This window comes from Lissotriton helveticus, chromosome 1_2 (assembly GCF_964261635.1).
Source record: "Lissotriton helveticus chromosome 1_2, aLisHel1.1, whole genome shotgun sequence".
NCBI classification, from domain to species: domain Eukaryota; kingdom Metazoa; phylum Chordata; class Amphibia; order Caudata; family Salamandridae; genus Lissotriton; species Lissotriton helveticus.
In genome coordinates this window covers 339,418,973-339,439,523 of record NC_136058.1, presented here as the reverse complement: position 1 = coordinate 339,439,523, position 20,551 = coordinate 339,418,973, and the positions used below count along the sequence as shown (strand labels likewise).

Genomic DNA, 20,551 nt, shown 5'->3' with positions numbered 1-20,551 from the left:
TTTTTGATGCTTATAGAACCAAAGAATCTTACTTGTTTAAGCCATCAAAGTGATGATTAATCTTGGCAATCTTAATACATTTAGGATAGAAATCGGTGGCAGCCATCTTGGTCATTGGTAAGGGTTCTTCCTCTAAACCAGAGACTCTCTACAGTAGCTTCAAGAAAAACTGAATATGTTGCCTTTACTCTACTGATTTGTCCATTCTCTTTCCTTTCAAAAATGAACCCAAAATGCATGTTCTTGAAGCTGGGTGCGTGGTAATGACTCCCATAACTTTCTGTCATTTTTCTCACGGTTAAAGGCTTCCATCCATTTGCCACCAATGCTTCCTAAGGTCTTTGTATCAAAGTTCCTTTCCTTTCTGTAAAATTCATCATTGCGGCGCCCCTGCTTTTCACCAAGCCAAGACGGAACATCCACTTTGGTGTGAAATCCTCCTTTGAGGTGATAAGACGTAACTCACAGTGTGCTCTCAGAAGTGGTAGCTTTGAGAGGGAGCCGCGATTAATATTGATGATTTTCATCTGTCTGCTCCTGGTCCCCACCCCCCACAACCTTTCTTGAGCGAGAGGTAATTTCAGTGCTATGAGCTTCTGCTACCCCTCCTTCGATAGCTCAGTTGGTAGAGCGGAGGACTGTAGCATTAATTCGGGCATCCTTAGGTCGCTGGTTCAAATCCGGCTCGAAGGATTTTGTGGTTTCATTTCCATGTCTTTTGCTGTTAATCAACAATACCTTCCGTTGATTATGAAAAAGTCCCCGAGCTTCGATAAATACTGGAAAAGAAGCGTACTCTATCTGCTTTCAAAGGGAATTGATGACATAGTCATCGCTAGGGGAGGCGTGAAGAACAGTAATGGAAACCTGCTGATCAAAACTGCTACCAAAGCATTGCATTAGTACATGTATGCCCTTGGCAGACTTCCAATTGCATTGCACCACGGTAGCTGCTTGGCAGCCAATCACACTGTGACTTGCCTTCAATTTGAGTGTCCACCGATGGGCAAGAGGGCATAGCCAATGGAATCATCCCCCGAAAGGCTGAGCAAGCTGGAAAGTAGACCAACAGTTTACACATTTGGGGAAATCCTGAGAAGTTTTGCATTCCAAACTGAGCAAATAAAAGCCCTGCTGGAGAATCGAACCCTGATTGCACTAAGTATATGCTCCATGAAGACAGCCCTCACGTAAGGCGTGGGCAATTTCATGCCTGACACTTTACATTCTAGTCTCAAATCGAGACTTTGCAGTCCGTGGGCTCCAGAGTCTCCTTGCATCCAGCAAAACTTTAGAGGGCAGTGGAGGGGATGTAGCTCAGTGGTAGAGCGCATGCTTTGCATGTATGAGGCCCCGGGTTCAATCCCCGGCATCTCCAGACTTTTGCCATGCTTATCTTGGATTTTGGCAGAAAACTAGGCTGGCTGTCAGTATTAAGGAAGAGATATGCCATGCAACTGGGATACGAACCCCACTTAAACTGTGAGACGTGTGCCTTGGAAAACCCCATGAAATGGGGCTATCTCATTTTTGATGCTTATAGAACCAAAGAATCTTACTTGTTTAAGCCATCAAAGTGATGATTAATCTTGGCAATCTTAATACATTTAGGATAGAAATCGGTGGCAGCCATCTTGGTCATTGGTAAGGGTTCTTCCTCTAAACCAGAGACTCTCTACAGTAGCTTCAAGAAAAACTGAATATGTTGCCTTTACTCTACTGATTTGTCCATTCTCTTTCCTTTCAAAAATGAACCCAAAATGCATGTTCTTGAAGCTGGGTGCGTGGTAATGACTCCCATAACTTTCTGTCATTTTTCTCACGGTTAAAGGCTTCCATCCATTTGCCACCAATGCTTCCTAAGGTCTTTGTATCAAAGTTCCTTTCCTTTCTGTAAAATTCATCATTGCGGCGCCCCTGCTTTTCACCAAGCCAAGACGGAACATCCACTTTGGTGTGAAATCCTCCTTTGAGGTGATAAGACGTAACTCACAGTGTGCTCTCAGAAGTGGTAGCTTTGAGAGGGAGCCGCGATTAATATTGATGATTTTCATCTGTCTGCTCCTGGTCCCCACCCCCCACAACCTTTCTTGAGCGAGAGGTAATTTCAGTGCTATGAGCTTCTGCTACCCCTCCTTCGATAGCTCAGTTGGTAGAGCGGAGGACTGTAGCATTAATTCGGGCATCCTTAGGTCGCTGGTTCAAATCCGGCTCGAAGGATTTTGTGGTTTCATTTCCATGTCTTTTGCTGTTAATCAACAATACCTTCCGTTGATTATGAAAAAGTCCCCGAGCTTCGATAAATACTGGAAAAGAAGCGTACTCTATCTGCTTTCAAAGGGAATTGATGACATAGTCATCGCTAGGGGAGGCGTGAAGAACAGTAATGGAAACCTGCTGATCAAAACTGCTACCAAAGCATTGCATTAGTACATGTATGCCCTTGGCAGACTTCCAATTGCATTGCACCACGGTAGCTGCTTGGCAGCCAATCACACTGTGACTTGCCTTCAATTTGAGTGTCCACCGATGGGCAAGAGGGCATAGCCAATGGAATCATCCCCCGAAAGGCTGAGCAAGCTGGAAAGTAGACCAACAGTTTACACATTTGGGGAAATCCTGAGAAGTTTTGCATTCCAAACTGAGCAAATAAAAGCCCTGCTGGAGAATCGAACCCTGATTGCACTAAGTATATGCTCCATGAAGACAGCCCTCACGTAAGGCGTGGGCAATTTCATGCCTGACACTTTACATTCTAGTCTCAAATCGAGACTTTGCAGTCCGTGGGCTCCAGAGTCTCCTTGCATCCAGCAAAACTTTAGAGGGCAGTGGAGGGGATGTAGCTCAGTGGTAGAGCGCATGCTTTGCATGTATGAGGCCCCGGGTTCAATCCCCGGCATCTCCAGACTTTTGCCATGCTTATCTTGGATTTTGGCAGAAAACTAGGCTGGCTGTCAGTATTAAGGAAGAGATATGCCATGCAACTGGGATACGAACCCCACTTAAACTGTGAGACGTGTGCCTTGGAAAACCCCATGAAATGGGGCTATCTCATTTTTGATGCTTATAGAACCAAAGAATCTTACTTGTTTAAGCCATCAAAGTGATGATTAATCTTGGCAATCTTAATACATTTAGGATAGAAATCGGTGGCAGCCATCTTGGTCATTGGTAAGGGTTCTTCCTCTAAACCAGAGACTCTCTACAGTAGCTTCAAGAAAAACTGAATATGTTGCCTTTACTCTACTGATTTGTCCATTCTCTTTCCTTTCAAAAATGAACCCAAAATGCATGTTCTTGAAGCTGGGTGCGTGGTAATGACTCCCATAACTTTCTGTCATTTTTCTCACGGTTAAAGGCTTCCATCCATTTGCCACCAATGCTTCCTAAGGTCTTTGTATCAAAGTTCCTTTCCTTTCTGTAAAATTCATCATTGCGGCGCCCCTGCTTTTCACCAAGCCAAGACGGAACATCCACTTTGGTGTGAAATCCTCCTTTGAGGTGATAAGACGTAACTCACAGTGTGCTCTCAGAAGTGGTAGCTTTGAGAGGGAGCCGCGATTAATATTGATGATTTTCATCTGTCTGCTCCTGGTCCCCACCCCCCACAACCTTTCTTGAGCGAGAGGTAATTTCAGTGCTATGAGCTTCTGCTACCCCTCCTTCGATAGCTCAGTTGGTAGAGCGGAGGACTGTAGCATTAATTCGGGCATCCTTAGGTCGCTGGTTCAAATCCGGCTCGAAGGATTTTGTGGTTTCATTTCCATGTCTTTTGCTGTTAATCAACAATACCTTCCGTTGATTATGAAAAAGTCCCCGAGCTTCGATAAATACTGGAAAAGAAGCGTACTCTATCTGCTTTCAAAGGGAATTGATGACATAGTCATCGCTAGGGGAGGCGTGAAGAACAGTAATGGAAACCTGCTGATCAAAACTGCTACCAAAGCATTGCATTAGTACATGTATGCCCTTGGCAGACTTCCAATTGCATTGCACCACGGTAGCTGCTTGGCAGCCAATCACACTGTGACTTGCCTTCAATTTGAGTGTCCACCGATGGGCAAGAGGGCATAGCTAATGGAATCATCCCCCGAAAGGCTGAGCAAGCTGGAAAGTAGACCAACAGTTTACACATTTGGGGAAATCCTGAGAAGTTTTGCATTCCAAACTGAGCAAATAAAAGCCCTGCTGGAGAATCGAACCCTGATTGCACTAAGTATATGCTCCATGAAGACAGCCCTCACGTAAGGCGTGGGCAATTTCATGCCTGACACTTTACATTCTAGTCTCAAATCGAGACTTTGCAGTCCGTGGGCTCCAGAGTCTCCTTGCATCCAGCAAAACTTTAGAGGGCAGTGGAGGGGATGTAGCTCAGTGGTAGAGCGCATGCTTTGCATGTATGAGGCCCCGGGTTCAATCCCCGGCATCTCCAGACTTTTGCCATGCTTATCTTGGATTTTGGCAGAAAACTAGGCTGGCTGTCAGTATTAAGGAAGAGATATGCCATGCAACTGGGATACGAACCCCACTTAAACTGTGAGACGTGTGCCTTGGAAAACCCCATGAAATGGGGCTATCTCATTTTTGATGCTTATAGAACCAAAGAATCTTACTTGTTTAAGCCATCAAAGTGATGATTAATCTTGGCAATCTTAATACATTTAGGATAGAAATCGGTGGCAGCCATCTTGGTCATTGGTAAGGGTTCTTCCTCTAAACCAGAGACTCTCTACAGTAGCTTCAAGAAAAACTGAATATGTTGCCTTTACTCTACTGATTTGTCCATTCTCTTTCCTTTCAAAAATGAACCCAAAATGCATGTTCTTGAAGCTGGGTGCGTGGTAATGACTCCCATAACTTTCTGTCATATTTCTCACGGTTAAAGGCTTCCATCCATTTGCCACCAATGCTTCCTAAGGTCTTTGTATCAAAGTTCCTTTCCTTTCTGTAAAATTCATCATTGCGGCGCCCCTGCTTTTCACCAAGCCAAGACGGAACATCCACTTTGGTGTGAAATCCTCCTTTGAGGTGATAAGACGTAACTCACAGTGTGCTCTCAGAAGTGGTAGCTTTGAGAGGGAGCCGCGATTAATATTGATGATTTTCATCTGTCTGCTCCTGGTCCCCACCCCCCACAACCTTTCTTGAGCGAGAGGTAATTTCAGTGCTATGAGCTTCTGCTACCCCTCCTTCGATAGCTCAGTTGGTAGAGCGGAGGACTGTAGCATTAATTCGGGCATCCTTAGGTCGCTGGTTCAAATCCGGCTCGAAGGATTTTGTGGTTTCATTTCCATGTCTTTTGCTGTTAATCAACAATACCTTCCGTTGATTATGAAAAAGTCCCCGAGCTTCGATAAATACTGGAAAAGAAGCGTACTCTATCTGCTTTCAAAGGGAATTGATGACATAGTCATCGCTAGGGGAGGCGTGAAGAACAGTAATGGAAACCTGCTGATCAAAACTGCTACCAAAGCATTGCATTAGTACATGTATGCCCTTGGCAGACTTCCAATTGCATTGCACCACGGTAGCTGCTTGGCAGCCAATCACACTGTGACTTGCCTTCAATTTGAGTGTCCACCGATGGGCAAGAGGGCATAGCCAATGGAATCATCCCCCGAAAGGCTGAGCAAGCTGGAAAGTAGACCAACAGTTTACACATTTGGGGAAATCCTGAGAAGTTTTGCATTCCAAACTGAGCAAATAAAAGCCCTGCTGGAGAATCGAACCCTGATTGCACTAAGTATATGCTCCATGAAGACAGCCCTCACGTAAGGCGTGGGCAATTTCATGCCTGACACTTTACATTCTAGTCTCAAATCGAGACTTTGCAGTCCGTGGGCTCCAGAGTCTCCTTGCATCCAGCAAAACTTTAGAGGGCAGTGGAGGGGATGTAGCTCAGTGGTAGAGCGCATGCTTTGCATGTATGAGGCCCCGGGTTCAATCCCCGGCATCTCCAGACTTTTGCCATGCTTATCTTGGATTTTGGCAGAAAACTAGGCTGGCTGTCAGTATTAAGGAAGAGATATGCCATGCAACTGGGATACGAACCCCACTTAAACTGTGAGACGTGTGCCTTGGAAAACCCCATGAAATGGGGCTATCTCATTTTTGATGCTTATAGAACCAAAGAATCTTACTTGTTTAAGCCATCAAAGTGATGATTAATCTTGGCAATCTTAATACATTTAGGATAGAAATCGGTGGCAGCCATCTTGGTCATTGGTAAGGGTTCTTCCTCTAAACCAGAGACTCTCTACAGTAGCTTCAAGAAAAACTGAATATGTTGCCTTTACTCTACTGATTTTTCCATTCTCTTTCCTTTCAAAAATGAACCCAAAATGCATGTTCTTGAAGCTGGGTGCGTGGTAATGACTCCCATAACTTTCTGTCATTTTTCTCACGGTTAAAGGCTTCCATCCATTTGCCACCAATGCTTCCTAAGGTCTTTGTATCAAAGTTCCTTTCCTTTCTGTAAAATTCATCATTGCGGCGCCCCTGCTTTTCACCAAGCCAAGACGGAACATCCACTTTGGTGTGAAATCCTCCTTTGAGGTGATAAGACGTAACTCACAGTGTGCTCTCAGAAGTGGTAGCTTTGAGAGGGAGCCGCGATTAATATTGATGATTTTCATCTGTCTGCTCCTGGTCCCCACCCCCCACAACCTTTCTTGAGCGAGAGGTAATTTCAGTGCTATGAGCTTCTGCTACCCCTCCTTCGATAGCTCAGTTGGTAGAGCGGAGGACTGTAGCATTAATTCGGGCATCCTTAGGTCGCTGGTTCAAATCCGGCTCGAAGGATTTTGTGGTTTCATTTCCATGTCTTTTGCTGTTAATCAACAATACCTTCCGTTGATTATGAAAAAGTCCCCGAGCTTCGATAAATACTGGAAAAGAAGCGTACTCTATCTGCTTTCAAAGGGAATTGATGACATAGTCATCGCTAGGGGAGGCGTGAAGAACAGTAATGGAAACCTGCTGATCAAAACTGCTACCAAAGCATTGCATTAGTACATGTATGCCCTTGGCAGACTTCCAATTGCATTGCACCACGGTAGCTGCTTGGCAGCCAATCACACTGTGACTTGCCTTCAATTTGAGTGTCCACCGATGGGCAAGAGGGCATAGCCAATGGAATCATCCCCCGAAAGGCTGAGCAAGCTGGAAAGTAGACCAACAGTTTACACATTTGGGGAAATCCTGAGAAGTTTTGCATTCCAAACTGAGCAAATAAAAGCCCTGCTGGAGAATCGAACCCTGATTGCACTAAGTATATGCTCCATGAAGACAGCCCTCACGTAAGGCGTGGGCAATTTCATCCCTGACACTTTACATTCTAGTCTCAAATCGAGACTTTGCAGTCCGTGGGCTCCAGAGTCTCCTTGCATCCAGCAAAACTTTAGAGGGCAGTGGAGGGGATGTAGCTCAGTGGTAGAGCGCATGCTTTGCATGTATGAGGCCCCGGGTTCAATCCCCGGCATCTCCAGACTTTTGCCATGCTTATCTTGGATTTTGGCAGAAAACTAGGCTGGCTGTCAGTATTAAGGAAGAGATATGCCATGCAACTGGGATACGAACCCCACTTAAACTGTGAGACGTGTGCCTTGGAAAACCCCATGAAATGGGGCTATCTCATTTTTGATGCTTATAGAACCAAAGAATCTTACTTGTTTAAGCCATCAAAGTGATGATTAATCTTGGCAATCTTAATACATTTAGGATAGAAATCGGTGGCAGCCATCTTGGTCATTGGTAAGGGTTCTTCCTCTAAACCAGAGACTCTCTACAGTAGCTTCAAGAAAAACTGAATATGTTGCCTTTACTCTACTGATTTGTCCATTCTCTTTCCTTTCAAAAATGAACCCAAAATGCATGTTCTTGAAGCTGGGTGCGTGGTAATGACTCCCATAACTTTCTGTCATTTTTCTCACGGTTAAAGGCTTCCATCCATTTGCCACCAATGCTTCCTAAGGTCTTTGTATCAAAGTTCCTTTCCTTTCTGTAAAATTCATCATTGCGGCGCCCCTGCTTTTCACCAAGCCAAGACGGAACATCCACTTTGGTGTGAAATCCTCCTTTGAGGTGATAAGACGTAACTCACAGTGTGCTCTCAGAAGTGGTAGCTTTGAGAGGGAGCCGCGATTAATATTGATGATTTTCATCTGTCTGCTCCTGGTCCCCACCCCCCACAACCTTTCTTGAGCGAGAGGTAATTTCAGTGCTATGAGCTTCTGCTACCCCTCCTTCGATAGCTCAGTTGGTAGAGCGGAGGACTGTAGCATTAATTCGGGCATCCTTAGGTCGCTGGTTCAAATCCAGCTCGAAGGATTTTGTGGTTTCATTTCCATGTCTTTTGCTGTTAATCAACAATACCTTCCGTTGATTATGAAAAAGTCCCCGAGCTTCGATAAATACTGGAAAAGAAGCGTACTCTATCTGCTTTCAAAGGGAATTGATGACATAGTCATCGCTAGGGGAGGCGTGAAGAACAGTAATGGAAACCTGCTGATCAAAACTGCTACCAAAGCATTGCATTAGTACATGTATGCCCTTGGCAGACTTCCAATTGCATTGCACCACGGTAGCTGCTTGGCAGCCAATCACACTGTGACTTGCCTTCAATTTGAGTGTCCACCGATGGGCAAGAGGGCATAGCCAATGGAATCATCCCCCGAAAGGCTGAGCAAGCTGGAAAGTAGACCAACAGTTTACACATTTGGGGAAATCCTGAGAAGTTTTGCATTCCAAACTGAGCAAATAAAAGCCCTGCTGGAGAATCGAACCCTGATTGCACTAAGTATATGCTCCATGAAGACAGCCCTCACGTAAGGCGTGGGCAATTTCATCCCTGACACTTTACATTCTAGTCTCAAATCGAGACTTTGCAGTCCGTGGGCTCCAGAGTCTCCTTGCATCCAGCAAAACTTTAGAGGGCAGTGGAGGGGATGTAGCTCAGTGGTAGAGCGCATGCTTCGCATGTATGAGGCCCCGGGTTCAATCCCCGGCATCTCCAGGAGTCGCTGTTCTGTATCTCGGCTTTTTCCAGAAGGCTAGCCTGCCACCTTGTGGAAAGTTGAGGTTTCTCAGGCAGTTGGGGGGTCAGAACCCCACTTAAATAGGTTGCATTGAAAAATATTGTTTGAAATAGGCATAGTTTCCACTTTTCATGAAAATCTGAGAATTTTGCTTGCCAAAAGGAGGAAATAAATGCCCTCTCTGAGGAACGAACTCAGGACCTTCAGATTATGAGACTGACGCGCTGCCTACTGCGCTAAGAAGGCTGCACACAAGCATCTCTAAACAAGACTATAGACCAGGAAGATAATCCAGGTGCGAGGCTTAAGGATTTTCCTGACTGAGACTTTATGCTGCAGTGTCAAGTGGGTTGACTTGGCAGACACTTACATTCAGGGTTTCCATGCATACAGTAAAACTTGGCATACAAGGGGATGTAGCTCAGTGGTAGAGCGCATGCTTTGCATGTATGAGGCCCCGGGTTCAATCCCCGGCATCTCCAGACTTTTGCCATGCTTATCTTGGATTTTGGCAGAAAACTAGGCTGGCTGTCAGTATTAAGGAAGAGATATGTCATGCAACTGGGATACGAACCCCACTTAAACTGTGAGACGTGTGCCTTGGAAAACCCCATGAAATGGGGCTATCTCATTTTTGATGCTTATAGAACCAAAGAATCTTACTTGTTTAAGCCATCAAAGTGATGATTAATCTTGGCAATCTTAATACATTTAGGATAGAAATCGGTGGCAGCCATCTTGGTCATTGGTAAGGGTTCTTCCTCTAAACCAGAGACTCTCTACAGTAGCTTCAAGAAAAACTGAATATGTTGCCTTTACTCTACTGATTTGTCCATTCTCTTTCCTTTCAAAAATGAACCCAAAATGCATGTTCTTGAAGCTGGGTGCGTGGTAATGACTCCCATAACTTTCTGTCATTTTTCTCACGGTTAAAGGCTTCCATCCATTTGCCACCAATGCTTCCTAAGGTCTTTGTATCAAAGTTCCTTTCCTTTCTGTAAAATTCATCATTGCGGCGCCCCTGCTTTTCACCAAGCCAAGACGGAACATCCACTTTGGTGTGAAATCCTCCTTTGAGGTGATAAGACGTAACTCACAGTGTGCTCTCAGAAGTGGTAGCTTTGAGAGGGAGCCGCGATTAATATTGATGATTTTCATCTGTCTGCTCCTGGTCCCCACCCCCCACAACCTTTCTTGAGCGAGAGGTAATTTCAGTGCTATGAGCTTCTGCTACCCCTCCTTCGATAGCTCAGTTGGTAGAGCGGAGGACTGTAGCATTAATTCGGGCATCCTTAGGTCGCTGGTTCAAATCCGGCTCGAAGGATTTTGTGGTTTCATTTCCATGTCTTTTGCTGTTAATCAACAATACCTTCCGTTGATTATGAAAAAGTCCCCGAGCTTCGATAAATACTGGAAAAGAAGCGTACTCTATCTGCTTTCAAAGGGAATTGATGACATAGTCATCGCTAGGGGAGGCGTGAAGAACAGTAATGGAAACCTGCTGATCAAAACTGCTACCAAAGCATTGCATTAGTACATGTATGCCCTTGGCAGACTTCCAATTGCATTGCACCACGGTAGCTGCTTGGCAGCCAATCACACTGTGACTTGCCTTCAATTTGAGTGTCCACCGATGGGCAAGAGGGCATAGCCAATGGAATCATCCCCCGAAAGGCTGAGCAAGCTGGAAAGTAGACCAACAGTTTACACATTTGGGGAAATCCTGAGAAGTTTTGCATTCCAAACTGAGCAAATAAAAGCCCTGCTGGAGAATCGAACCCTGATTGCACTAAGTATATGCTCCATGAAGACAGCCCTCACGTAAGGCGTGGGCAATTTCATCCCTGACACTTTACATTCTAGTCTCAAATCGAGACTTTGCAGTCCGTGGGCTCCAGAGTCTCCTTGCATCCAGCAAAACTTTAGAGGGCAGTGGAGGGGATGTAGCTCAGTGGTAGAGCGCATGCTTTGCATGTATGAGGCCCCGGGTTCAATCCCCGGCATCTCCAGACTTTTGCCATGCTTATCTTGGATTTTGGCAGAAAACTAGGCTGGCTGTCAGTATTAAGGAAGAGATATGCCATGCAACTGGGATACGAACCCCACTTAAACTGTGAGACGTGTGCCTTGGAAAACCCCATGAAATGGGGCTATCTCATTTTTGATGCTTATAGAACCAAAGAATCTTACTTGTTTAAGCCATCAAAGTGATGATTAATCTTGGCAATCTTAATACATTTAGGATAGAAATCGGTGGCAGCCATCTTGGTCATTGGTAAGGGTTCTTCCTCTAAACCAGAGACTCTCTACAGTAGCTTCAAGAAAAACTGAATATGTTGCCTTTACTCTACTGATTTGTCCATTCTCTTTCCTTTCAAAAATGAACCCAAAATGCATGTTCTTGAAGCTGGGTGCGTGGTAATGACTCCCATAACTTTCTGTCATTTTTCTCACGGTTAAAGGCTTCCATCCATTTGCCACCAATGCTTCCTAAGGTCTTTGTATCAAAGTTCCTTTCCTTTCTGTAAAATTCATCATTGCGGCGCCCCTGCTTTTCACCAAGCCAAGACGGAACATCCACTTTGGTGTGAAATCCTCCTTTGAGGTGATAAGACGTAACTCACAGTGTGCTCTCAGAAGTGGTAGCTTTGAGAGGGAGCCGCGATTAATATTGATGATTTTCATCTGTCTGCTCCTGGTCCCCACCCCCCACAACCTTTCTTGAGCGAGAGGTAATTTCAGTGCTATGAGCTTCTGCTACCCCTCCTTCGATAGCTCAGTTGGTAGAGCGGAGGACTGTAGCATTAATTCGGGCATCCTTAGGTCGCTGGTTCAAATCCGGCTCGAAGGATTTTGTGGTTTCATTTCCATGTCTTTTGCTGTTAATCAACAATACCTTCCGTTGATTATGAAAAAGTCCCCGAGCTTCGATAAATACTGGAAAAGAAGCGTACTCTATCTGCTTTCAAAGGGAATTGATGACATAGTCATCGCTAGGGGAGGCGTGAAGAACAGTAATGGAAACCTGCTGATCAAAACTGCTACCAAAGCATTGCATTAGTACATGTATGCCCTTGGCAGACTTCCAATTGCATTGCACCACGGTAGCTGCTTGGCAGCCAATCACACTGTGACTTGCCTTCAATTTGAGTGTCCACCGATGGGCAAGAGGGCATAGCCAATGGAATCATCCCCCGAAAGGCTGAGCAAGCTGGAAAGTAGACCAACAGTTTACACATTTGGGGAAATCCTGAGAAGTTTTGCATTCCAAACTGAGCAAATAAAAGCCCTGCTGGAGAATCGAACCCTGATTGCACTAAGTATATGCTCCATGAAGACAGCCCTCACGTAAGGCGTGGGCAATTTCATGCCTGACACTTTACATTCTAGTCTCAAATCGAGACTTTGCAGTCCGTGGGCTCCAGAGTCTCCTTGCATCCAGCAAAACTTTAGAGGGCAGTGGAGGGGATGTAGCTCAGTGGTAGAGCGCATGCTTTGCATGTATGAGGCCCCGGGTTCAATCCCCGGCATCTCCAGACTTTTGCCATGCTTATCTTGGATTTTGGCAGAAAACTAGGCTGGCTGTCAGTATTAAGGAAGAGATATGCCATGCAACTGGGATACGAACCCCACTTAAACTGTGAGACGTGTGCCTTGGAAAACCCCATGAAATGGGGCTATCTCATTTTTGATGCTTATAGAACCAAAGAATCTTACTTGTTTAAGCCATCAAAGTGATGATTAATCTTGGCAATCTTAATACATTTAGGATAGAAATCGGTGGCAGCCATCTTGGTCATTGGTAAGGGTTCTTCCTCTAAACCAGAGACTCTCTACAGTAGCTTCAAGAAAAACTGAATATGTTGCCTTTACTCTACTGATTTTTCCATTCTCTTTCCTTTCAAAAATGAACCCAAAATGCATGTTCTTGAAGCTGGGTGCGTGGTAATGACTCCCATAACTTTCTGTCATTTTTCTCACGGTTAAAGGCTTCCATCCATTTGCCACCAATGCTTCCTAAGGTCTTTGTATCAAAGTTCCTTTCCTTTCTGTAAAATTCATCATTGCGGCGCCCCTGCTTTTCACCAAGCCAAGACGGAACATCCACTTTGGTGTGAAATCCTCCTTTGAGGTGATAAGACGTAACTCACAGTGTGCTCTCAGAAGTGGTAGCTTTGAGAGGGAGCCGCGATTAATATTGATGATTTTCATCTGTCTGCTCCTGGTCCCCACCCCCCACAACCTTTCTTGAGCGAGAGGTAATTTCAGTGCTATGAGCTTCTGCTACCCCTCCTTCGATAGCTCAGTTGGTAGAGCGGAGGACTGTAGCATTAATTCGGGCATCCTTAGGTCGCTGGTTCAAATCCAGCTCGAAGGATTTTGTGGTTTCATTTCCATGTCTTTTGCTGTTAATCAACAATACCTTCCGTTGATTATGAAAAAGTCCCCGAGCTTCGATAAATACTGGAAAAGAAGCGTACTCTATCTGCTTTCAAAGGGAATTGATGACATAGTCATCGCTAGGGGAGGCGTGAAGAACAGTAATGGAAACCTGCTGATCAAAACTGCTACCAAAGCATTGCATTAGTACATGTATGCCCTTGGCAGACTTCCAATTGCATTGCACCACGGTAGCTGCTTGGCAGCCAATCACACTGTGACTTGCCTTCAATTTGAGTGTCCACCGATGGGCAAGAGGGCATAGCCAATGGAATCATCCCCCGAAAGGCTGAGCAAGCTGGAAAGTAGACCAACAGTTTACACATTTGGGGAAATCCTGAGAAGTTTTGCATTCCAAACTGAGCAAATAAAAGCCCTGCTGGAGAATCGAACCCTGATTGCACTAAGTATATGCTCCATGAAGACAGCCCTCACGTAAGGCGTGGGCAATTTCATCCCTGACACTTTACATTCTAGTCTCAAATCGAGACTTTGCAGTCCGTGGGCTCCAGAGTCTCCTTGCATCCAGCAAAACTTTAGAGGGCAGTGGAGGGGATGTAGCTCAGTGGTAGAGCGCATGCTTCGCATGTATGAGGCCCCGGGTTCAATCCCCGGCATCTCCAGACTTTTGCCATGCTTATCTTGGATTTTGGCAGAAAACTAGGCTGGCTGTCAGTATTAAGGAAGAGATATGCCATGCAACTGGGATACGAACCCCACTTAAACTGTGAGACGTGTGCCTTGGAAAACCCCATGAAATGGGGCTATCTCATTTTTGATGCTTATAGAACCAAAGAATCTTACTTGTTTAAGCCATCAAAGTGATGATTAATCTTGGCAATCTTAATACATTTAGGATAGAAATCGGTGGCAGCCATCTTGGTCATTGGTAAGGGTTCTTCCTCTAAACCAGAGACTCTCTACAGTAGCTTCAAGAAAAACTGAATATGTTGCCTTTACTCTACTGATTTTTCCATTCTCTTTCCTTTCAAAAATGAACCCAAAATGCATGTTCTTGAAGCTGGGTGCGTGGTAATGACTCCCATAACTTTCTGTCATTTTTCTCACGGTTAAAGGCTTCCATCCATTTGCCACCAATGCTTCCTAAGGTCTTTGTATCAAAGTTCCTTTCCTTTCTGTAAAATTCATCATTGCGGCGCCCCTGCTTTTCACCAAGCCAAGACGGAACATCCACTTTGGTGTGAAATCCTCCTTTGAGGTGATAAGACGTAATTCACAGTGTGCTCTCAGAAGTGGTAGCTTTGAGAGGGAGCCGCGATTAATATTGATGATTTTCATCTGTCTGCTCCTGGTCCCCACCCCCCACAACCTTTCTTGAGCGAGAGGTAATTTCAGTGCTATGAGCTTCTGCTACCCCTCCTTCGATAGCTCAGTTGGTAGAGCGGAGGACTGTAGCATTAATTCGGGCATCCTTAGGTCGCTGGTTCAAATCCAGCTCGAAGGATTTTGTGGTTTCATTTCCATGTCTTTTGCTGTTAATCAACAATACCTTCCGTTGATTATGAAAAAGTCCCCGAGCTTCGATAAATACTGGAAAAGAAGCGTACTCTATCTGCTTTCAAAGGGAATTGATGACATAGTCATCGCTAGGGGAGGCGTGAAGAACAGTAATGGAAACCTGCTGATCAAAACTGCTACCAAAGCATTGCATTAGTACATGTATGCCCTTGGCAGACTTCCAATTGCATTGCACCACGGTAGCTGCTTGGCAGCCAATCACACTGTGACTTGCCTTCAATTTGAGTGTCCACCGATGGGCAAGAGGGCATAGCCAATGGAATCATCCCCCGAAAGGCTGAGCAAGCTGGAAAGTAGACCAACAGTTTACACATTTGGGGAAATCCTGAGAAGTTTTGCATTCCAAACTGAGCAAATAAAAGCCCTGCTGGAGAATCGAACCCTGATTGCACTAAGTATATGCTCCATGAAGACAGCCCTCACGTAAGGCGTGGGCAATTTCATCCCTGACACTTTACATTCTAGTCTCAAATCGAGACTTTGCAGTCCGTGGGCTCCAGAGTCTCCTTGCATCCAGCAAAACTTTAGAGGGCAGTGGAGGGGATGTAGCTCAGTGGTAGAGCGCATGCTTCGCATGTATGAGGCCCCGGGTTCAATCCCCGGCATCTCCAGGAGTCGCTGTTCTGTATCTCGGCTTTTTCCAGAAGGCTAGCCTGCCACCTTGTGGAAAGTTGAGGTTTCTCAGGCAGTTGGGGGGTCAGAACCCCACTTAAATAGGTTGCATTGAAAAATATTGTTTGAAATAGGCATAGTTTCCACTTTTCATGAAAATCTGAGAATTTTGCTTGCCAAAAGGAGGAAATAAATGCCCTCTCTGAGGAACGAACTCAGGACCTTCAGATTATGAGACTGACGCGCTGCCTACTGCGCTAAGAAGGCTGCACACAAGCATCTCTAAACAAGACTATAGACCAGGAAGATAATCCAGGTGCGAGGCTTAAGGATTTTCCTGACTGAGACTTTATGCTGCAGTGTCAAGTGGGTTGACTTGGCAGACACTTACATTCAGGGTTTCCATGCATACAGTAAAACTTGGCATACAAGGGGATGTAGCTCAGTGGTAGAGCGCATGCTTTGCATGTATGAGGCCCCGGGTTCAATCCCCGGCATCTCCAGACTTTTGCCATGCTTATCTTGGATTTTGGCAGAAAACTAGGCTGGCTGTCAGTATTAAGGAAGAGATATGTCATGCAACTGGGATACGAACCCCACTTAAACTGTGAGACGTGTGCCTTGGAAAACCCCATGAAATGGGGCTATCTCATTTTTGATGCTTATAGAACCAAAGAATCTTACTTGTTTAAGCCATCAAAGTGATGATTAATCTTGGCAATCTTAATACATTTAGGATAGAAATCGGTGGCAGCCATCTTGGTCATTGGTAAGGGTTCTTCCTCTAAACCAGAGACTCTCTACAGTAGCTTCAAGAAAAACTGAATATGTTGCCTTTACTCTACTGATTTGTCCATTCTCTTTCCTTTCAAAAATGAACCCAAAATGCATGTTCTTGAAGCTGGGTGCGTGGTAATGACTCCCATAACTTTCTGTCATTTTTCTCACGGTTAAAGGCTTCCATCCATTTGCCACCAATGCTTCCTAAGGTCTTTGTATCAAAGTTCCTTTCCTTTCTGTAAAATTCATCATTGCGGCGCCCCTGCTTTTCACCAAGCCAAGACGGAACATCCACTTTGGTGTGAAATCCTCCTTTGAGGTGATAAGACGTAACTCACAGTGTGCTCTCAGAAGTGGTAGCTTTGAGAGGGAGCCGCGATTAATATTGATGATTTTCATCTGTCTGCTCCTGGTCCCCACCCCCCACAACCTTTCTTGAGCGAGAGGTAATTTCAGTGCTATGAGCTTCTGCTACCCCTCCTTCGATAGCTCAGTTGGTAGAGCGGAGGACTGTAGCATTAATTCGGGCATCCTTAGGTCGCTGGTTCAAATCCGGCTCGAAGGATTTTGTGGTTTCATTTCCATGTCTTTTGCTGTTAATCAACAATACCTTCCGTTGATTATGAAAAAGTCCCCGAGCTTCGATAAATACTGGAAAAGAAGCGTACTCTATCTGCTTTCAAAGGGAATTGATGACATAGTCATCGCTAGGGGAGGCGTGAAGAACAGTAATGGAAACCTGCTGATCAAAACTGCTACCAAAGCATTGCATTAGTACATGTATGCCCTTGGCAGACTTCCAATTGCATTGCACCACGGTAGCTGCTTGGCAGCCAATCACACTGTGACTTGCCTTCAATTTGAGTGTCCACCGATGGGCAAGAGGGCATAGCCAATGGAATCATCCCCCGAAAGGCTGAGCAAGCTGGAAAGTAGACCAACAGTTTACACATTTGGGGAAATCCTGAGAAGTTTTGCATTCCAAACTGAGCAAATAAAAGCCCTGCTGGAGAATCGAACCCTGATTGCACTAAGTATATGCTCCATGAAGACAGCCCTCACGTAAGGCGTGGGCAATTTCATCCCTGACACTTTACATTCTAGTCTCAAATCGAGACTTTGCAGTCCGTGGGCTCCAGAGTCTCCTTGCATCCAGCAAAACTTTAGAGGGCAGTGGAGGGGATGTAGCTCAGTGGTAGAGCGCATGCTTTGCATGTATGAGGCCCCGGGTTCAATCCCCGGCATCTCCAGACTTTTGCCATGCTTATCTTGGATTTTGGCAGAAAACTAGGCTGGCTGTCAGTATTAAGGAAGAGATATGCCATGCAACTGGGATACGAACCCCACTTAAACTGTGAGACGTGTGCCTTGGAAAACCCCATGAAATGGGGCTATCTCATTTTTGATGCTTATAGAACCAAAGAATCTTACTTGTTTAAGCCATCAAAGTGATGATTAATCTTGGCAATCTTAATACATTTAGGATAGAAATCGGTGGCAGCCATCTTGGTCATTGGTAAGGGTTCTTCCTCTAAACCAGAGACTCTCTACAGTAGCTTCAAGAAAAACTGAATATGTTGCCTTTACTCTACTGATTTGTCCATTCTCTTTCCTTTCAAAAATGAACCCAAAATGCATGTTCTTGAAGCTGGGTGCGTGGTAATGACTCCCATAACTTTCTGTCATTTTTCTCACGGTTAAAGGCTTCCATCCATTTGCCACCAATGCTTCCTAAGGTCTTTGTATCAAAGTTCCTTTCCTTTCTGTAAAATTCATCATTGCGGCGCCCCTGCTTTTCACCAAGCCAAGACGGAACATCCACTTTGGTGTGAAATCCTCCTTTGAGGTGATAAGACGTAACTCACAGTGTGCTCTCAGAAGTGGTAGCTTTGAGAGGGAGCCGCGATTAATATTGATGATTTTCATCTGTCTGCTCCTGGTCCCCACCCCCCACAACCTTTCTTGAGCGAGAGGTAATTTCAGTGCTATGAGCTTCTGCTACCCCTCCTTCGATAGCTCAGTTGGTAGAGCGGAGGACTGTAGCATTAATTCGGGCATCCTTAGGTCGCTGGTTCAAATCCAGCTCGAAGGATTTTGTGGTTTCATTTCCATGTCTTTTGCTGTTAATCAACAATACCTTCCGTTGATTATGAAAAAGTCCCCGAGCTTCGATAAATACTGGAAAAGAAGCGTACTCTATCTGCTTTCAAAGGGAATTGATGACATAGTCATCGCTAGGGGAGGCGTGAAGAACAGTAATGGAAACCTGCTGATCAAAACTGCTACCAAAGCATTGCATTAGTACATGTATGCCCTTGGCAGACTTCCAATTGCATTGCACCACGGTAGCTGCTTGGCAGCCAATCACACTGTGACTTGCCTTCAATTTGAGTGTCCACCGATGGGCAAGAGGGCATAGCCAATGGAATCATCCCCCGAAAGGCTGAGCAAGCTGGAAAGTAGACCAACAGTTTACACATTTGGGGAAATCCTGAGAAGTTTTGCATTCCAAACTGAGCAAATAAAAGCCCTGCTGGAGAATCGAACCCTGATTGCACTAAGTATATGCTCCATGAAGACAGCCCTCACGTAAGGCGTGGGCAATTTCATCCCTGACACTTTACATTCTAGTCTCAAATCGAGACTTTGCAGTCCGTGGGCTCCAGAGTCTCCTTGCATCCAGCAAAACTTTAGAGGGCAGTGGAGGGGATGTAGCTCAGTGGTAGAGCGCATGCTTCGCATGTATGAGGCCCCGGGTTCAATCCCCGGCATCTCCAGGAGTCGCTGTTCTGTATCTCGGCTTTTTCCAGAAGGCTAGCCTGCCACCTTGTGGAAAGTTGAGGTTTCTCAGGCAGTTGGGGGGTCAGAACCCCACTTAAATAGGTTGCATTGAAAAATATTGTTTGAAATAGGCATAGTTTCCACTTTTCATGAAAATCTGAGAATTTTGCTTGCCAAAAGGAGGAAATAAATGCCCTCTCTGAGGAACGAACTCAGGACCTTCAGATTATGAGACTGACGCGCTGCCTACTGCGCTAAGAAGGCTGCACACAAGCATCTCTAAACAAGACTATAGACCAGGAAGATAATCCAGGTGCGAGGCTTAAGGATTTTCCTGACTGAGACTTTATGCTGCAGTGTCAAGTGGGTTGACTTGGCAGACACTTACATTCAGGGTTTCCATGCATACAGTAAAACTTGGCATACAAGGGGATGTAGCTCAGTGGTAGAGCGCATGCTTTGCATGTATGAGGCCCCGGGTTCAATCCCCGGCATCTCCAGACTTTTGCCATGCTTATCTTGGATTTTGGCAGAAAACTAGGCTGGCTGTCAGTATTAAGGAAGAGATATGTCATGCAACTGGGATACGAACCCCACTTAAACTGTGAGACGTGTGCCTTGGAAAACCCCATGAAATGGGGCTATCTCATTTTTGATGCTTATAGAACCAAAGAATCTTACTTGTTTAAGCCATCAAAGTGATGATTAATCTTGGCAATCTTAATACATTTAGGATAGAAATCGGTGGCAGCCATCTTGGTCATTGGTAAGGGTTCTTCCTCTAAACCAGAGACTCTCTACAGTAGCTTCAAGAAAAACTGAATATGTTGCCTTTACTCTACTGATTTGACCATTCTCTTTCCTTTCAAAAATGAACCCAAAATGCATGTTCTTGAAGCTGGGTGCGTGGTAATGACTCCCATAACTTTCTGTCATTTTTCTCACGGTTAAAGGCTTCCATCCATTTGCCACCAATGCTTCCTAAGGTCTTTGTATCAAAGTTCCTTTCCTTTCTGTAAAATTCATCATTGCGGCGCCCCTGCTTTTCACCAAGCCAAGACGGAACATCCACTTTGGTGTGAAATCCTCCTTTGAGGTGATAAGACGTAACTCACAGTGTGCTCTCAGAAGTGGTAGCTTTGAGAGGGAGCCGCGATTAATATTGATGATTTTCATCTGTCTGCTCCTGGTCCCCACCCCCCACAACCTTTCTTGAGCGAGAGGTAATTTCAGTGCTATGAGCTTCTGCTACCCCTCCTTCGATAGCTCAGTTGGTAGAGCGGAGGACTGTAGCATTAATTCGGGCATCCTTAGGTCGCTGGTTCAAATCCGGCTCGAAGGATTTTGTGGTTTCATTTCCATGT

At 45.2% G+C, this 20,551-nt stretch overlaps 31 non-coding genes across 31 annotated transcripts; 28 read left to right on the top strand and 3 right to left on the bottom strand.

Moving 5' to 3' along the window:
- Positions 1–607: 607 nt before the first annotated feature.
- On the top strand, positions 608–693 carry TRNAY-GUA (transfer RNA tyrosine (anticodon GUA)). Its single transcript is given in 2 exon segments — positions 608–644; positions 658–693. It is a non-coding gene; the product is annotated as a tRNA-Tyr (tRNA).
- Positions 694–1,306: 613 nt separating this feature from the next.
- Positions 1,307–1,378, top strand: TRNAA-UGC (transfer RNA alanine (anticodon UGC)). Its single transcript has one exon. It is a non-coding gene; the product is annotated as a tRNA-Ala (tRNA).
- Positions 1,379–2,134: 756 nt separating this feature from the next.
- Positions 2,135–2,220, top strand: TRNAY-GUA (transfer RNA tyrosine (anticodon GUA)). The gene is given in 2 exon segments: positions 2,135–2,171; positions 2,185–2,220. It is a non-coding gene; the product is annotated as a tRNA-Tyr (tRNA).
- A 613-nt stretch (positions 2,221–2,833) lies between these two features.
- TRNAA-UGC (transfer RNA alanine (anticodon UGC)) lies at positions 2,834–2,905 on the top strand. Its single transcript has one exon. It is a non-coding gene; the product is annotated as a tRNA-Ala (tRNA).
- Positions 2,906–3,661: 756 nt separating this feature from the next.
- On the top strand, positions 3,662–3,747 carry TRNAY-GUA (transfer RNA tyrosine (anticodon GUA)). Its single transcript is given in 2 exon segments — positions 3,662–3,698; positions 3,712–3,747. It is a non-coding gene; the product is annotated as a tRNA-Tyr (tRNA).
- Positions 3,748–4,360: 613 nt separating this feature from the next.
- Positions 4,361–4,432, top strand: TRNAA-UGC (transfer RNA alanine (anticodon UGC)). Its single transcript has one exon. It is a non-coding gene; the product is annotated as a tRNA-Ala (tRNA).
- Positions 4,433–5,188: 756 nt separating this feature from the next.
- On the top strand, positions 5,189–5,274 carry TRNAY-GUA (transfer RNA tyrosine (anticodon GUA)). Its single transcript is given in 2 exon segments — positions 5,189–5,225; positions 5,239–5,274. It is a non-coding gene; the product is annotated as a tRNA-Tyr (tRNA).
- A 613-nt stretch (positions 5,275–5,887) lies between these two features.
- Positions 5,888–5,959, top strand: TRNAA-UGC (transfer RNA alanine (anticodon UGC)). The gene has a single exon. It is a non-coding gene; the product is annotated as a tRNA-Ala (tRNA).
- Positions 5,960–6,715: 756 nt separating this feature from the next.
- TRNAY-GUA (transfer RNA tyrosine (anticodon GUA)) lies at positions 6,716–6,801 on the top strand. Its single transcript is given in 2 exon segments — positions 6,716–6,752; positions 6,766–6,801. It is a non-coding gene; the product is annotated as a tRNA-Tyr (tRNA).
- A 613-nt stretch (positions 6,802–7,414) lies between these two features.
- On the top strand, positions 7,415–7,486 carry TRNAA-UGC (transfer RNA alanine (anticodon UGC)). Its single transcript has one exon. It is a non-coding gene; the product is annotated as a tRNA-Ala (tRNA).
- A 756-nt stretch (positions 7,487–8,242) lies between these two features.
- TRNAY-GUA (transfer RNA tyrosine (anticodon GUA)) lies at positions 8,243–8,328 on the top strand. Its single transcript is given in 2 exon segments — positions 8,243–8,279; positions 8,293–8,328. It is a non-coding gene; the product is annotated as a tRNA-Tyr (tRNA).
- A 613-nt stretch (positions 8,329–8,941) lies between these two features.
- TRNAA-CGC (transfer RNA alanine (anticodon CGC)) lies at positions 8,942–9,013 on the top strand. The gene has a single exon. It is a non-coding gene; the product is annotated as a tRNA-Ala (tRNA).
- Positions 9,014–9,208: 195 nt separating this feature from the next.
- On the bottom strand, positions 9,209–9,281 carry TRNAM-CAU (transfer RNA methionine (anticodon CAU)). The gene has a single exon. It is a non-coding gene; the product is annotated as a tRNA-Met (tRNA).
- Positions 9,282–9,445: 164 nt separating this feature from the next.
- Positions 9,446–9,517, top strand: TRNAA-UGC (transfer RNA alanine (anticodon UGC)). Its single transcript has one exon. It is a non-coding gene; the product is annotated as a tRNA-Ala (tRNA).
- A 756-nt stretch (positions 9,518–10,273) lies between these two features.
- TRNAY-GUA (transfer RNA tyrosine (anticodon GUA)) lies at positions 10,274–10,359 on the top strand. The gene is given in 2 exon segments: positions 10,274–10,310; positions 10,324–10,359. It is a non-coding gene; the product is annotated as a tRNA-Tyr (tRNA).
- A 613-nt stretch (positions 10,360–10,972) lies between these two features.
- TRNAA-UGC (transfer RNA alanine (anticodon UGC)) lies at positions 10,973–11,044 on the top strand. Its single transcript has one exon. It is a non-coding gene; the product is annotated as a tRNA-Ala (tRNA).
- A 756-nt stretch (positions 11,045–11,800) lies between these two features.
- TRNAY-GUA (transfer RNA tyrosine (anticodon GUA)) lies at positions 11,801–11,886 on the top strand. Its single transcript is given in 2 exon segments — positions 11,801–11,837; positions 11,851–11,886. It is a non-coding gene; the product is annotated as a tRNA-Tyr (tRNA).
- Positions 11,887–12,499: 613 nt separating this feature from the next.
- Positions 12,500–12,571, top strand: TRNAA-UGC (transfer RNA alanine (anticodon UGC)). The gene has a single exon. It is a non-coding gene; the product is annotated as a tRNA-Ala (tRNA).
- A 756-nt stretch (positions 12,572–13,327) lies between these two features.
- TRNAY-GUA (transfer RNA tyrosine (anticodon GUA)) lies at positions 13,328–13,413 on the top strand. The gene is given in 2 exon segments: positions 13,328–13,364; positions 13,378–13,413. It is a non-coding gene; the product is annotated as a tRNA-Tyr (tRNA).
- A 613-nt stretch (positions 13,414–14,026) lies between these two features.
- Positions 14,027–14,098, top strand: TRNAA-CGC (transfer RNA alanine (anticodon CGC)). Its single transcript has one exon. It is a non-coding gene; the product is annotated as a tRNA-Ala (tRNA).
- A 756-nt stretch (positions 14,099–14,854) lies between these two features.
- On the top strand, positions 14,855–14,940 carry TRNAY-GUA (transfer RNA tyrosine (anticodon GUA)). The gene is given in 2 exon segments: positions 14,855–14,891; positions 14,905–14,940. It is a non-coding gene; the product is annotated as a tRNA-Tyr (tRNA).
- Positions 14,941–15,553: 613 nt separating this feature from the next.
- On the top strand, positions 15,554–15,625 carry TRNAA-CGC (transfer RNA alanine (anticodon CGC)). The gene has a single exon. It is a non-coding gene; the product is annotated as a tRNA-Ala (tRNA).
- A 195-nt stretch (positions 15,626–15,820) lies between these two features.
- TRNAM-CAU (transfer RNA methionine (anticodon CAU)) lies at positions 15,821–15,893 on the bottom strand. The gene has a single exon. It is a non-coding gene; the product is annotated as a tRNA-Met (tRNA).
- A 164-nt stretch (positions 15,894–16,057) lies between these two features.
- On the top strand, positions 16,058–16,129 carry TRNAA-UGC (transfer RNA alanine (anticodon UGC)). Its single transcript has one exon. It is a non-coding gene; the product is annotated as a tRNA-Ala (tRNA).
- Positions 16,130–16,885: 756 nt separating this feature from the next.
- Positions 16,886–16,971, top strand: TRNAY-GUA (transfer RNA tyrosine (anticodon GUA)). The gene is given in 2 exon segments: positions 16,886–16,922; positions 16,936–16,971. It is a non-coding gene; the product is annotated as a tRNA-Tyr (tRNA).
- Positions 16,972–17,584: 613 nt separating this feature from the next.
- Positions 17,585–17,656, top strand: TRNAA-UGC (transfer RNA alanine (anticodon UGC)). The gene has a single exon. It is a non-coding gene; the product is annotated as a tRNA-Ala (tRNA).
- A 756-nt stretch (positions 17,657–18,412) lies between these two features.
- Positions 18,413–18,498, top strand: TRNAY-GUA (transfer RNA tyrosine (anticodon GUA)). The gene is given in 2 exon segments: positions 18,413–18,449; positions 18,463–18,498. It is a non-coding gene; the product is annotated as a tRNA-Tyr (tRNA).
- Positions 18,499–19,111: 613 nt separating this feature from the next.
- TRNAA-CGC (transfer RNA alanine (anticodon CGC)) lies at positions 19,112–19,183 on the top strand. The gene has a single exon. It is a non-coding gene; the product is annotated as a tRNA-Ala (tRNA).
- Positions 19,184–19,378: 195 nt separating this feature from the next.
- On the bottom strand, positions 19,379–19,451 carry TRNAM-CAU (transfer RNA methionine (anticodon CAU)). Its single transcript has one exon. It is a non-coding gene; the product is annotated as a tRNA-Met (tRNA).
- A 164-nt stretch (positions 19,452–19,615) lies between these two features.
- Positions 19,616–19,687, top strand: TRNAA-UGC (transfer RNA alanine (anticodon UGC)). Its single transcript has one exon. It is a non-coding gene; the product is annotated as a tRNA-Ala (tRNA).
- A 756-nt stretch (positions 19,688–20,443) lies between these two features.
- TRNAY-GUA (transfer RNA tyrosine (anticodon GUA)) lies at positions 20,444–20,529 on the top strand. The gene is given in 2 exon segments: positions 20,444–20,480; positions 20,494–20,529. It is a non-coding gene; the product is annotated as a tRNA-Tyr (tRNA).
- Positions 20,530–20,551: the final 22 nt, after the last annotated feature.